General features: G+C 44.0%; 2 long non-coding RNA genes across 3 annotated transcripts in view; one reads left to right on the top strand and one right to left on the bottom strand.

Moving 5' to 3' along the window:
• Positions 1-490: 490 nt before the first annotated feature.
• LOC130604186 (uncharacterized) lies at positions 491-3,174 on the bottom strand. The gene is made up of 2 exons (XR_008973398.1): positions 3,125-3,174; positions 491-1,827 (listed from the first exon to the last, which is right to left on the bottom strand). It is a non-coding gene; the product is annotated as an uncharacterized LOC130604186 (long non-coding RNA).
• A 491-nt stretch (positions 3,175-3,665) lies between these two features.
• Positions 3,666-15,864, top strand: part of LOC130604241 (uncharacterized) — a 126,561-nt gene continuing 114,362 nt past the window's right edge. For both annotated transcript variants that reach the window (XR_008973420.1, XR_008973419.1), the window contains exons 1-3: positions 3,666-3,777; positions 13,098-13,258; positions 13,419-13,523. This is a non-coding gene — a long non-coding RNA (uncharacterized LOC130604241). The remainder of the gene's footprint in view (positions 3,778-13,097; positions 13,259-13,418; positions 13,524-15,864) is intronic.

Below are 15,864 nucleotides of genomic sequence, written 5' to 3' on the forward strand. Positions count from 1 at the left end.
GGTGGTTGCACAGCAGACATGTTTAGGAAGATGAGGTCCAACTCCTGGCCTTGATTTCAATGCCTAACTAAATGCAGAAAAATCAAGACCTGATCCTTCATTCCTTTTAAAACATGTTTTTCCCTTTTCTCCAGCAGACTCATTGCCAAGAGCCACCCTAAACATCAAGTCAGGGATCCTTGCAGGAGCACAGACACAGCTTTGGGGTTTTTGTGTATTTCCCAGGACTATTAACAGAGTAATATAATGAGAAATGAACTGAGAATTCAGGACCTCATGTATTTTCACTAAAAACACTGACTGCATCAGGGGACCTGCCAAGAGCAGAGTTTAATATCATATGAAAGGGAAGAATTTTCATAATGATACTTGGCAGTGCCTGCATCCCCCCATGAATGAAGCTGCTGGTGCTTTCTCTCCTCCTCTCTCCTATTCTCTCTCTCCCCAAACAAACCAGCTACTAATGCTCAGTTCAGAAAGATACCACAAATCATAGACATTTTCTCTTTTATTCTATCACTCACATGCCATATGCATCCCACTACCTGGTAACAAACATAAGACTTTAGGTCTAAAAGACCAAAAGGCCTTCAAGATATTAATGTGTTGAATGAAGAGGTTCAAGGAGGATGAAAGCAATCACTAACGTTTTGAGCTTCTGCAAACATAGGAAGTTTGTAACAGGAAAAGGTTTACATCATCCTTAGAAATGAATCACTTCCCACACCACAGAAGACCAAAAAGTCCTCAGGTAAACAATATCCAGCCCTGAAGACAGCTTCTCAAACTAACGTGGTGAAAAAACTGATTCCTGGCCTCATACCTGTCTGCTATTGAGCATATAAGGAAGGTGCACCAGGAGGGCAGCTGGAACAGCTGTAAGCTCAGGTGATCCCTTAGACTTCTTGCTCAGATCTTACAGGGAAAGTCTATTCTCTTAAGCTGACCTTTGCTAGAGGAAAAGTGCTTCATGTAACCAGAGAGAGGACTCAATGGGAAAGGTGCTCATGAGATTAGCAACTAGGAACGTGGCATCTGGCTGCAGAGTTTTAGGGATGTGCCCTGGACAAACAGAACTGCCAAAATACATCCTGTTCATATGACCATAATGTTTCTGATATTTCGTGTTAAAGCAACCAGTGGTCAAGCTGCGTGAAATGCAGGCCAGGCTGGCTTTCTGATTTAGCCATTAATACTTCAGAAGAAGCTAAACTTGGCTGGAGCTAACCACTGATAAGTAACACTGTACCCCATGGTGCCTGTAGAGACAGAAGCCTGTATATGATTTTAGTTCTGTTTTTATTTCATTTAATAGGTAGAAATGTCTACAGCGCAGTCTCTTGGCTTCCAGACTGAAAAATAAACCCACTCAACAGAAGCTATGACTGTCATTGCTGTCCCACATATTCTGTTTCATTTTATTGCAGTCAGCCATTCTGACTTAGGGCATCTCCACATTTGCTGCTTGTTTAAACCCCTCTGACTATCGCTGAGTTAACTTAGGTCAAACCACATGGCCGAATAATCCAAGCACGTCAGGGTTCAAAGTCTTAATCCTTGATTTCTGTTGGATCAGAAATCCCTCAGGAATACTTCCTGGAAAAGTATTGAGAACTGACAAAAAAAAGTCTTTCTTTCTCCTTCTTTATTTTTTAATCGGCATTTTCAACTTCCACTTGAGTTTCTGATCAGGAATAATGGGCTCTTCTACATCTCTTGACTCTTCCTGAATTGCCCAATTCTGATTGTATTCAGACATGCACTTCAATATATATTCCCTTGCAGTGCTGTTTGTTCCCATGTTTTTCACTTCCATCTCTGCAGAAACTTCATGGAATGAAAAAGGAGAAAACAAATTACAAAACAACGCTTTGAAAAGAGATAATATTTTCTGTAACACAGATTAAATGATCTTGATCTATCATGTTCTACCATGCAGCCGGCACTAGTTCTCAATGAAACAGTATCAGCTGCAGCAGAAACCAAACCCATTCCCTGATGATGCACTGATCTCAACTGGGTTTATCACTTTGATTCGGGCCAAACTCGCTGTGGAGTCCAAGTTCAGTCTGAGTCAAAGCAAGCTAAAAGCTGACAGCCTGCCCCAGCGCAGCTTTTATGTGGAACAAATCACACACCAAAACTTATGTATAAGGGCCTAATGTTGGGAAAATAATTCCCAGTGGTGACATGGAAAAGCAATGGTCAAATCCTGCTCGCTCCAGGCGACGTGCAAATGGAGCAACCCCGTTGACATCTCTGGGGCTCAAGAGGGAGTCACTCAGCTCCTGCAGCAATAAACCCCAGCACACTCAGCCCATTTCCAACTGAGGCTCCCCGTCTAAAGCAAGCAGGAAAGTGCCCTGGAATAAGGCTTAGGGAATGGAGCTCTTCCTTCGGAGATGACGGTAGGGCCCTCATTTGCAAGTGATGAATGTCAGTGTGCTTCCATCTGCAGCCTTTTCAAGCCAATCTGAGGGACTACGCCAGCGCGTGTAATGAGGTTACACAGCCCGCAGCGAGTGCAGCGCCAGGGAGGCAGGCAGGGGAGCGACCTGAGCCTCCCTGGGTGTATCAGGGCGCACTTCGCCCCCCATTTCTCCCTACTTCTCCCCCCCCCCCCTTTTTTTTTCCCTATTTTTCCCCCTTTTTCTTCTTTTTTTTTTTAACCCAAATGAGGTGCCCCAGGGGAAAGTCAGCAGTTAGAAGCGGCCCCACCTGAGTGTGTCTTGGGAGGAAGCCTACGGCCTCGTATTTTTTAAAAGGAAAAAAAACAACCAAAAAACCTTCAAAAATTATAATAATAGAGCCGAGCCAAAAATATCAATCAGTTCATAGCTGTTAAAGAGCCAGGGAAAGCTGAGTCGCACCCGTTCGGTGTTGTTCTTCCAAACAAGCTGACCACCCTCCCTTCACAGCATTTTATTTGTTAAAGCCAAAGTTGACCCACTGGACTAAACCGATGCTGTCGTTATGTGCATAGGTACGCGTGCACACACACACATTTAGTTATTTACGGCTGTGTTTCTCTACGGAATTAAATCAGAAGGTGTCGTGTCCGTCCCCCCCCCCTCCCCCCTTAGATTCTTTGGTGTGTGAACTACTGAATTCATTAAAGACAGACATTTAAATGCCTGTGGAGGGGGCAGGCTGTAACCCAGGCACGGCCCCCGCCGCGGCGGCATAGCGGTACCCGCACGGCTAGGCCGCAGCAGTCCTCCTGTTACCGCAGCAACAGCGTTCCTGTCTCCCATTGGTCCGTTCTCCCGACGCACGGCGTCAGCCAATCAACTGCCGCGGTTTTGCTTTCCCTCTCGCCCCCCTCCCGGCGTGGTGTCGGTAATGGCGGCCGCCAGGAGCACGAGGACGGAGGGGAGGATGCGGTTCCTGATGGAGAAGCCGGCAGCAGAACGAGTGCTTTGTGTGGGTATTGCAGCGGCTGCCGCCTCTGTTCGTAGCTGCGAGCTCCCGAGCGCTGTGGTTGGTTTTATGGAGCTGTTTGAATGACTCTGTCCTTAACCAGTCCTTCGAAGCAACTTGCTCTTTCTTACAGGGAACAAAACCGTGTCGTACCTAACCAAGTGCTTTAGAAGGTCAGGTCAGCAGCATCTTGGGTGTTTTCCTCTGCCTGTTTGTTTTTGTTTCTTTCCTCCTGTGCGTTCATTCCCGTTTGAAAGTGCCCTGTATTTACCTGCAGGACAGTCTAGACAGCTAATGAAATAGTAAGAGCCCAGTGGAGTTCTGCAAGAATGTAAACAGAAAGAGTGTCAGAAATAGGTATGTATTGGAGTAAGGATTGGAGGTTGATGTCTGAGTACTGGATGTGCCATAGGCAAGGGTATCCTTTCATTATTAGGTGCATTACTGTCATTCCTGAAATCCCCAAAGGAATCACCTCATTGTTCCAAGGGCTGTACAGGAACAGCAGGTCAAATTTATAAATGTGCTTAAAGATGCAGATAAGATCCCAATGGGATTTTTCCAGACAGTTCATAAAACCACGCTGTGAGTCACCACTGGAAGCTAATGGGAGCAAGGCCTGGAACTTACCTAGGTGCTTTCCATAAATCCTGCTCTTTCCATATCGATGTGATTAAATACAAAATATGCTTGCAGAGTGCCAAAAGCAGCCATCTGAGCACTAAAATACTCTGTGCTTCTCGAGGATAGTGCCTGCTCAAGGGAGTCTAAACTCCTGATGAGCAAGGCAGTGTGCAGAGTGAGACAGACCTGAATCTGCTTCCTCAGTGTCTCACAGCAGGCTTGTAGTCTTTAATGTTATGTTGATGCTCATGTTTGTACCCTTGATTTCAGAAGTCGTCTCTGAAAGCCAAGGCCAGATTTGCATTCCTTATGTTCGCTGTTGACTATTTCTTGCCAAGTGTCCTAACAGGCATGGCTTTATTACTTTCACCTTTGTTACACAAGGTATGAGAAGGTCACCAAGGGATCATCTGGAAAGCCCAGTTCTTACATTCCATCTTCTCCCAGAGGAGAGAGATACAGAGGATGGTTTCCCCTCTGCCATTACCTGTTGCTTTTCTTGCTCACTGCTGACACTCATCAGTCATTGTGTTACCCATCACATTTTCCAGACCAGGGTGTTGTCGTGCGGTGCTTCCTCCTGGGTTACTGGTGTGTGTTGTTTCTGGAGCGTGCAGTACTACTGCTTGGCGTGGCTTCTGCTGAGTGACTCGGAGGTGGTGGCAGGCAAAAGTGAGCCGTGCCCAGCACTTCCCCGTGGAGGCCTGGCTTCCTCGCAGAGGAAGAGCAGCTGAGCCTGGTGAAGCATGTCTTCCAGTCTATCAGGAAGAAAATACAAAGTGATTCAGCTTATTTTGGTTTCATCCATCTGTCTTACAAGTAACATCCTCAGTGAAATGGAGCTGCTTTGGTTTCATTTGAAACACGTTCTTCACTTACAGCAGTGATTTCTTGTTTTCTTTTAATTGTTTATTTATAATTCCCTTCTATCTATGTGGCTGAATAAGAAGCCCTTTTATTTTGAAGCTTACTGTTAACTGCATGAGGAACAGGGGAAGCTCAGTGAGGTCTGGAGGACTGCTAGGGTCTGAATAAAACACATTCAATGATAATAAAATCATAGAAGTTTGGAGCCAGAAGGAAACTAAATAGATGGTGTAGTTGGGACTCCCCACACTGAGTCAGGATGAGCTGCACCTGGGCTTGGATGGTTGCCTGACCAATGCTTAAACATCTTTGACATCTCCAGGTAGCTTCCACCACACTGTTGGATGGATCCTCTTAATGTTTCACTTCTATGGCAGAGAAAAGCTGTTGGCTGACTTGACAGAATTAAGCATGGAGGAAAGTTAAATAGCTCTGAAGCGCCTTCCATTATTTAAAATAGCTTAGAACTTGAAGTGCGTTGTAAGGAATAGGAAGAAATTTGGGCTGTTGGTTTCTCCGAGATGTTCCCTGGTGTTACTTGGGAACTTTAAACTGAGAACTTTAATGGTGGAACGTGAAGAAGGAGAACTCTGTAAGATAACAGGTTTTCCTCCTTTTCCTTGTCTTATTGTCTTGCTTTGTTGAAGTGGATTCATGAAAAAGAGAAAAGGATAAATAGAGCTGGTTTGTTTCATATTCTTGGGGATGGGAGGGGGAAGAATAACTAGTTTTAGTTAGGATGATCTTGAAGCTTCTTTTTTTAACATAGTGGCCCGTAACCAGAGTATTGGTTCTGTACTGCTTTTCTGGAGGATAAGTGAGGATCAGGAAGGAAGTGGGTACATCATGTTGAGCCATAGCATGGGATGGAATCCTGAAAGCCAAGATTATTTCTTACTCATTTCAGAAGCTAGATACAAAGGAAGAATTCAGGCCCAAAATAAAGTCTGTCTTACCTGAGCTGAACATATTGCAGTATCAGATGAAAGTTATTGCATTGAATTTGATTTGACTCAGTCGATACGCTGCAAGTGGCTAGAAGAGGAAATCCCAGTTTATATGACTCACCATTTTTGTGAAAATATTAACTTTGGCTGATACACATTTCTCTGTGTATCTCTTTTCCAGATCTGTGTGGAATTATACCATGTCTCAGAGTAAGTTGGCTTGGCTGTATTCAATCGTAGCCTTTGGTTATTTGAATAGCTTCAATTTTTAACTACTTTACCTATTTATTGTTTCTGAAAGGTAAAGAAAATAGTTTTTTTTTCGCATGAATGTGCTTTTGATGATGCAGGATTAAATTCTGCACTATTGAAAAACTTGGCTTTAATGATGGGAAAAGACACAATGCTGAGGGCTTGCTTTGCTGTGCTAAAACTAGTGGAAAATCCTAGAAGCTGGCAGTCTGCTTCCCAGGATCTACCTGGACTCTGAGCCCCCATGCCTTATGGTCAGTAGGGCTCCTTGGAACAAATTGGTGGACACTGGAGTTCACCTTTCATTTTGCACAATGTTCGTAACCCTGTCAAGGTTGCTGCCATCAACCAGGTGGTTGTTTCTGGTCAAAATTAATGATGGGTGATGAGGAGAAAGCAAATTGATTGAGGGATGTCCAGTGTATTGCTTGTGCTGATTCCTGACCATAGGGACTAGATGAGCATCACCTGCAGTAGAGGAATACAGGAATGGAGAGTTTACATCTAGAACCTCTGGTCTCTCTGGGTGATATCTAATGTTGAGCATTACAAGTTAAAAAGCAGAACTGGAGTTAGGGCTGTTAAGGATGGTTCATGCCTGTGGGCTTCCTGAAAACAGTCTCGAAATCAATCACTTCTTAATTTTTTAAAGCATCTTTTTCAGTCTGTGGGTGTTAAAGTGCTGATGCAAGGCGAGAAAGGGAACTCTTCCCAGGACTTGCCAACCACAGGGACACTGTTCCGATGGCATTCCGCATGCCACTGTTGGACCTGCATCATCACACAGTTCCAGACAGAAAAGCAAAATTAACTTTTCCAGTTGAAACTCCAAGCAGTATTTTAGGGAGGCTGAATATAAATAGCCAAGCTTGGATTTGGACAGTGTACCAGGGCTAACACCCATACTCTTGCAAAATGTGCCCTGGGATCTTGAATGACCACAAATGGTCAGAAGCTTGGTTTTGGCATCCTATATTGGCAGGTTTTCTTCATGACATCAACAGTCATCTCCCCTGTGCTCCTATCTTCCACTCTCAGAGGCTCACAGTGACGGCTGTGACTGGGGGAGGCTCTAAATAACCAATAGTTTTTTCACCTGTTCTGTGATTCTGTTTCAAAATGGATAAAGTAATCTCTTAATTTGCCAACCAGATAAGGAACAATCGCTTCAAGCCAGTATGGAAAGGAAGTGGGAAAGGTTCCATGAATTAACTGAGCAATGCATTTCCAGGGCATCACGTGGTAGCTCTGTCTTGTTTTGGTAGTTTGCTTAATGTTGTCAAGTTTTGCTTTGTTTTGTTTAATTTTGGGTCCTTTTATCATCTTAAGTTTTGACTTCCAGGCTTTTTCAACCGTCATAGTTACCAAGTCCCTTTGCACTTATCTTATCGAGGTTTCCTCATTTCCACTATTAGGTGATGTCTGACCCCTTCTTTGCTCAAATCTGGCAGTCTGGACGCACAGTGAGTCACTTACTCTCCCCCCACATCTTCCTATGTCCCCTCATCCCCATGTGGAGGGTGTGACATTGTGTATGCAGTGTGAGATGTGCAAAAAGCAACACAGAGAATCTTAGTATGTGGGTGACATTGCTTCTTCACTGTTAATGCGACAGGCAGCAAACCCACTGAGAGGGCAGTCGAATCAGAATGTCCCTAGATTTTGAATTGAGTTCTAAAATCAGTTCATAAGCACTCAGAACCATAGTGATGCACAAGAGGACAGCTTCCACTTGCAACTGAAATCTGTAGTGTTCAGTCCAGCCAACAAATGAAGTTATAATGCATGTATGATTTTTCTGTCAGTAATTCTTCAGGAGGGAATGAAGTCTGATGATGTAGCTTTGGGCATAGGAAATGTGCAAATGCTTCTGTATTGCTGAAGAGTTGTTCTGTGTTGGAAGGGGCGTTTGTAGCAATAAGATGCACTCTCAAATGCATGTCTCCACAGCAAACAGCTCCAACAAAAAGCTGTGACAAGAGGGAGGACAGAAATCCTGTGAACTTATCCTTATTTATCTCCTCAGATGTGATGCCTGATGATTGTTTTCTCAGCACTCAGGCCCTGGACATGGTGCCATATGCAATTTCCTCTTCCCTTTCTGGTCTCCAATATCATGAAGAAGCCGAGAGATCTGCACTGAGCAACTGGGTGACAGAGTAATGCCTTGTATTGCTCAACAGTAGCTTTGATACAATGTGAGCTGATCCCATCTGTGGCCTTGGTTTTGTAATTGCATTCCAATGGGTATCTCTAATTCCCCCTGAGCAGAGGGAGCAATCCACTGAAGTCAGTTGCTGCTTCCTTTGCATTGTAACTGCTGGCTAATGACCAGTGTTTACTGACTTCCAGTGAGTCATTTGCAAGTGTGATGCTTGGCTAAAAACTTGTTTCCAAGAACCCTATCATCATTAATCATTAATTCATGCACTGGTATTCTGCTGCTAGATACGAGTACCCACAGCCTGAATTGAGATGGTAATAAGGTACCTCAGCCTGGTCTGGAATAGCATGTGGTAGATAGAAGATCTAGGTTGCCCCCATTCACAGCCCTGCCAAGTGATCGAAGCCATTCAGCAGTGGCAGAATTTGGCATGTTTCCCTGCCCCAAGGAGTTTGCAATTTGAAGAAGTGCACTTTATTCATACTGCTTTTATAGCTGTTCCCGTGTCAGTCAGTGGGATGAATTCCCATCTTGCCTTTATTGAAATGTAAATGAAGTTTGTCGGGACTTCACCTAGCCTGCATGAGTAAATGGAGCACTCCAGGTCACTGAGATGTGTTCAAGGCTCTGTTCTTCCATCCTTCACCCTGGAAGAACACTGAAAGCATAGTTTGGGGGTTGGTGTGGGGTAGAAAAGCAGCTGTGGCTGATGGGCAGTGTTGATAGCATGGCTGGCTATAAGGTAGGAGTGGACTTGTAGCTGCACATATGTATTCCTCACACAGCAGCTGCTGTGAGTGCTTGCTGGGGGATTTATGTTGGATTTGAAGAAGCACTTAGGATGTGAGTAACAACTACCAGGTTCCTCAATGAAACCTGCAAAGTGGACAGTTAAAATACAATGGATTTATTGGAGGGTTAAGGACAATGAGCAGGAATGAGCTGATGGATGTTTCACTGCTCTGTTTGAGAACCCCAGGGACTCTGTGTTCTGAAGTCCCTCTTAACACTTCCCACTCAGCTGTTAGACCAGAAGTAAAAATTGTTAATGCATTAAAATGCACTTGGCCTCAGTGTATTTTCCCATGCAATTTCCATTTTATGAAGCAAAAAACCTAATACCATCAATATTCATCATTTCAGCCTTTTAAAACTGATACCAAGGGTAATTGAAACATCTTCTGGAGCAAGAAATAGAGCAAGTGAGTGATGGAAGTCTTTAGTTCCCATAAATTCAGTTCCTATAAAGTCTGGACACGCTGGGCGGATGCCTTGGCTCAAAGTGACCTCCTGGCTCCTCCTTTTCGTCTTGGTTTTTAATTGGAGCCAGGAGAAGGATCCCGGCATTTGCCAGGTGAATGCGAGTTGTACCCTGGCAGGCTGCCTGCAGACCCATTACTGGTTTGTAGATTAAAATGAGGACAGCAAAAGGGGTGGAGAGGAGCTGAGAGAGGAGGAAAGAGGAGAAAGAGAATAGCAAAACACTTTGTTCTAATTCAGGTGCAGAAGTTAATCTCAGTGTCTATACGGACCGTCTGCCACGTACAGGGTGGAGGAGGGAACACATTCTTTTTATGTATGTGTTATATTCTCTAATTCTCCCTGTGTGCCAGCCTCTAGGAACAATTGAACACTGCTGCCAGGGGCTGTGCCTGCTCAGACACCATTCTCATGGGGAAGCTCTGGGAATGGCTTGGCTGCCACGTGATGAGCCAACCGCTTCCAGCTCGGGCTCCTTGGAGCAGCTCTTCCTACCCACAGAGTGTGGTCTGGGTCTGAGGGGAGGGCAGAGGGCCAGGGGCAGGATTGTTTTCGTGGTGTTGGGACTGAATCACTGCAGCTTTACCCCAGCTCTCAATCACTGCCTCAGTTTCCTGAGCCTTAAAGTGGGGAGGATGCTGATAAGAATGCTGAGTTACAAGGAGCTCATGAATCGAGTGCTTTCAGGTCCTGGGTCACAAAGCACTAACAAACAGATGCTGTCAACCTGTATTTTACTGTGGGGTCCATCCTAGTTTTGAAGGAACCATTTTTTTTTTCCCACAGTTTTAAACCTAGTGGACTTCACAACGAGCCCCAAATTTCCTTTACATTAGGCAGTGAATTGCTGTTACTAAGCCTCTTGATTCTCAGGTTCACTTGGGCATGATGGGGAAGGCTGCTTGTTCCCTGTAATGGCAATAGCAGCCTTACAGCAAGTCTACCTGAAAGACTGCTTATTTAATGTTACCACACACACTGAATAGGTCTGCTGGGCAGTTTTCCATCCCAATCATTTTCTGATAGAAAATGGCCTTTGCAAAATCAGAACTTGTCCTGCAGAATACTACAGTTTTGCCAAAAAGCTTCAGTTTAGCAGTGGGGAAATGGACACGACAGCTCCTGGCTGCCCACTTTGAAGCCTCATGATGCAGTTTTTACTCTTCATTGAGGAAAAAAATGAGATCAATCTTGAACATTTCAAACAAAAAGGCCTTCAGGGGGCTTGAAAATCCCTCCACACAAATTCATTTCCATTAGGTTGGTTGTTGCCATTTGACTGCTTGTTTTGTGCCCCTGTCAGGATGATTCCATCATTATTTTGTAGTGAAGGTGGCTTTCTTCTGGAAAGGGAATTCCATTTTCAGCCACCTTTTGTACTACAGAATTGTAACTAACGGGGAGGACAGGATAAGAACCAGAGAGGTGGGGTGGGAGTTAGAGGATATGCTTGGTCAGGGTAAAATTAGTTTACCTATATGGCAAAAATGATCTTTTGGGTAAGATGGGACTATTTTCCTGTGGAACTCAGTTGGTTTCTAATTGATTGCATGGAAAGGACACTCAGATGTGTGGAAATCAATGCTTGTATGTTTTTATACTTTCAACTATTGAACAGGTCCCAGTTTCAAGCTAAATATTTTCAATCTCCTGTGTTTCCCATTCTCATGCTAATCAGTCAGTTACCTTGAATTCTATTCTGGCACGAATATCTGAGTTCTGAACAGCAGAAGAATGTAGGTGCCCAATAACCATTAGGAAACTCTAACCCAGAGCACAGTTACATCTCCTGAAGTGACTTGGGCATTTCAGTCCCTGGGAGGGGACTGTGTGTGTTATCCTGCTTTTGCTCCCATCGTGATCTCAGTTACATGATCTCCTGCTAAAATACAGCAGGTTTCACTTTGATGTCCAATGTGTTCTATAGTTTTATGAATGGCTGTATCCAATGTCTTATGAATAATGCCATCATGAAATCCATGCAGAGTTACTGAACAGATTGATCTATATTCTAGTGTTTCTGAAGCTTATTGGAGAAACACTAACTCTCTCAGGGCTGCCTTGTATTTGACATTGTTTATGCTGGGGAAACTCCTTGGAGACAAGGAGCAAATTCCTCTGGGATCATGCGGTCAGATCAATTTGTAGAGCTGTTTCCATGTTTTCTGATGCAATCGAGTGTAACAATGTTGTATCCCAGTAAACATGGAAATGGAGCAAGGAAAACATTTCTCAATCGACTTCCTAAAAATACAGCTCTGAATGGGGAGGGGCTCAAGTTTTATTCCAGGAGCTCATTCAAGCCCTCATCAGTTTCCACAGTGTCTCAGATTTTACTTAGTCTTATATTTCATGTACTTATAGATTGGGAAACAGAGTGTTACATGGGCCAAATGCCCATGAGCGTGACATGCTAGAACCACTGTGCATCCAGATGTACATATTCATGGGTGGAGAGTTGCCAGGCCTGGCTGGAAGCAAATTGAGTGTTTGGCAAAGTGGGCAGATCATCAAGGGGATCCTGGGAGGAGCTGTCTTGAATTGCCTTCTCTGACTTGGGGTTTGAATATTGTAATGCTTCCTTCTGTAGGAGGGGAGGAGAGGAAAGCGATGTCTTTATTGTGTTAGCTTGATGTCTGTGATGTATTTTGTCTGGGGTTTTGCTTAGCTTTAATTATCTTCCCCTCATTGCTTGGTTGCTACTGTTGAGATGGAACCTGATGAAATACAAGTTCTTAATGTGTTCCTGGAGAGGAGGAGCCGAATTTACCATTGTGCAGATGAGGAGCAGCAGTTAGATGGGGATGTAAAACTCATTCACGCTGTTCCTATGCCTGTGTCCCTCATGTCGTAGGACACCGTATTTAAAGACTCGCCTGCTTAGGACCCTGTTTCTCAAAGACTTGTTCACAAAGTGACATTGAGGAGCCTGGCCATCTTGTGGGTAAAAATAAGTGCTCTGAGTGAGCATCTGTGAGAGCTGTTCATGCACAGGATGCAGACAAGGCATGAAGCAATTGTGTGCATGTGCATTTGTGCCTGCCTTTTACACCCACAGCTTCCAGAAATTGGGTGCTGAATCTTTGTATGGCTTTACCTTTCCTCTCCACTATCCACATATGAAGAGTGGTGTTAAAATGCTGTAAGAGAACTGTTTATCATCATTGGCACTCTGTTGCTTTTATGTCTGTATTGAACTTTGTCCTCCGTGAATATACCCCCAAGTGGCTTCAGGGACTAACTTATTCCAGCAACTGTTGCAGTGAGACATGGTGAAGAATAGTCCATGCCGGTGGAAATGGGCTCAGTTAGATGTATAGCAGCAAGGGGTATAACTGTGTTAGTGAAGGTGTATAGAGCTTTGTTTCCACTGGAGTTGTGCCTCAGCTTGCCCTTCAGCAGGCACCTCACCATGTAGGAGTGGATTCAAGCACACACAGGACCTCGCTGCTCAGAGCTGGGTCCAAGGTCTCAGCCGCAGCACAGCGCTCTTGGCCTCATCACATTTGAGCACAGCATCTGCATCTGTTTTCTGATTCCGCTGCTTTTGTTTCTGTTTTCAGGACACTTGAAAGAACATCTCCCAGTGGCAAAGATAAGAGCCCATGTCCTGCATCCTGTGGCTGTGCATTCTCAGCCACAAGAGTCACTACAGCCCCTTTCCGGAGGGAGGCGATTTGGACAACGCCATCCGACTGATGCGGCTGATCCAGCTTTACCCGAGGTAATTATGTGAAGTGACATTCAAATCTGAGCTGTTTTCCTAGACACAGAGATTATTACATTATGAAGAAAGTACACGAGCTACTTTCCTCCCCTCATGTCTTTAGTACAGTCTAAAAATAGCCTTAAGCATTTGAAAATGTGCCTTAATCTTTTGACAGGGAAGTGGATGAGGTCACAAGACTCAGAAAGGACTTGTTTGCTGTCAGGAGGATGGTGAGCTTGACACGTCAAATAGAGCTGAGTGCTGCTGTGAGGAGAGAAAGGTAGGGAAATGGGGCCCAGCATGCCCTTCTTTTCAGGTTTCGTTTTATACATCTTTGGTGCATGTGAAAAGCTGTGTGTTAAGAACCCTGTTGTCGATATATAGAGGGCCGGATGTGATGGATCAGCTGTTCTCTTTTCAGTATAGTAAGCTGCAAAAAGCCTATAAAGAAAAGACAAAATGGTATATTTGAGCACAAAAGCCAAATGTAGACATGACCGGAGTACAGTTCTGCTCTATTCCTTGTGACTGCTTGTTGTCTGCATTACAAGTAATTTGGGATTTCTCCTTCCTGGTGAGCCTGCTCCAGATCAAGTTCATTCTCTTTGGTTTTGGGAAATGTGTTTTCTTTGTTGGCATTTGACAATACCCCAGATCTTGGATCTCCCTTATTACTAGAGAAATGCTAAGGGTATATAGCCAGCGATTGCATGGGATAAGTGTTCTCTGACTTCTCATTTCCTGCTCTTACATACTGGACCCAGGCTATCACAGTCAGTCATGCATGAAACACCTCTCTACAAACTTGCAGCCCAATAGGAGCAGTTCTATTACAGGTCTATTATTTGCATAATTGGGTGCTAACAAAAATAAAGCTAACAAATTGCTGATAATTGCAAAATGTCAACTCTGTTGGGAGAGGTCAGAGGTGGAATAGAAGGGTGAAGTCTCCAGGTGTGTTGAGGTCAAAAGTGACTTGTTATTGAGGGGAAACTTGTTAAGTGTAATAGCTATCAGAAGAAACCCAACTGAATAATGTTAAAACCAACCAAATCTTTAGTAACGTGTTGCTGCAGTACTGCAGGAGAGGGGGACCATTGCCAACGTAATTGGTTCCTCACGTGTTACTTAGAGGGGGGCTGGAAAGGGGCACTAAAGAGAACTGTGAACACTTGTTGTGTAGCAAGTGGTACATGACAACTGCACAGAAGGACTTCACCCAAAACATGTTATAAAGTAGAATGGAGGTCCCAAAATCATTTTAGTGCTGGAACAAACTGCAAGTGGTTTCCCAGAAAACTCCACATGGCACTCCAGATGGCTGGGAAGAGTTGCCTGAGTTAAGACTTGAGAACGTGAGGGTCAGAAGGGAATGAACTTGCACTGATGCTTTGGAGCGATCCAAAGGCTATTGCATTTAGGTGGCTTCTTCCTAGCAAAGCTGCAGAGTTCCCTGGTATTTTCATGAAAATGAAGAATTATGGACAGCCTGAGGAAATGCAGTTCTTTTTAAAATGGCCTCAGTTTTAACTACAGTGCTGTATTGCTTCAGAATCCTCTCAAGAACTTCCTTATGTAAGTGAAAAACTGCCTCACAAATTGTCGGTGTGGTTTAAATCAACTTCAGTGCAGTCAAAGGTATATGTGCTCCCTCAGCCAGGGGAGTTGGAGCTATCAATAACAGTATGTCAGATAAACTCTGAGGGCAAAGAGAGGACTTTGCTGGGACATGACTTTTTTCATTCTCTCAGGGATTCTCTTTCTCTTCTGTCTTCACTTGCTTTTATATCTTTAACCATACAGCAGCCAAGGCAGGAGAGGAACTGTCTGACAAAGGTTTCATTGACAAGAGTGTATGATTTTTGCTAGAAAGCACTTCCTTCTCCACTGAAGGCTTTGAAGTGTCGTCTTTGTTCTTTCAGGCTTGGTTGTTTTTTTTTTTTTCTCTTTAAAAATGATAGACAAAATACTTGAAAGTTATCTTTTGGTACAGGCAGAGTAACAGGAGCAGCAACAGAAACCCGTCATTTAAAAAGGTATCATCATGCTAAAATGATGGATTTGAAATACCATTTCTAATCCTTGCTAAGAAAACACCGCCTTAAATAATTGGGAACTGCTGGTTGAATTTTGAAAACATGTGTAATTTACTCTTCAAGTTGTCTTCTTCCTTCATTGACTATGTCAGTGTGCCCTATCTGCTGACTCTGATCTTTGTACCTCTTTCATGTGGCTTGGGTTGACTATCTGCAGAATGGATTAATAGAGATGAACTCCTTTGTAACGTACATTGAGTCACCATCAGAAGGTGCCATTGTAAGGCAAGGGATTATCAATGTAGTTTGCTTTTTAGTATTTGAACAGTGTGGTAGATGTTGGGTTTCTAAAATCTGGTATCCTGGTTGGCTCAGTAGCACCAGGTAACCTCTTTCACATCCATGCCAACCTACATCCTAGATTCTACATCGTGAGACCTAAAACTTTGATCCTGTCACTGCAAGCGCATGGCACTCTCATTGCAGTTCATTTGGTAACTCCACACTCCCTTTGTGTGCAGACCTGATTCTCCATTGCTGAGTAAATGGAAATTTCACTGTTCACTTCATTGGTAGTAGGGTCAG

This window comes from Pezoporus wallicus, unplaced genomic scaffold (genome assembly GCF_028554395.1).
Source record: "Pezoporus wallicus isolate ANWC-B61680 ecotype Strahan unplaced genomic scaffold, APGP_CSIRO_Pwel_v1 contig_3710, whole genome shotgun sequence".
Classification (NCBI taxonomy): Eukaryota; Metazoa; Chordata; class Aves; order Psittaciformes; family Psittacidae; genus Pezoporus; species Pezoporus wallicus.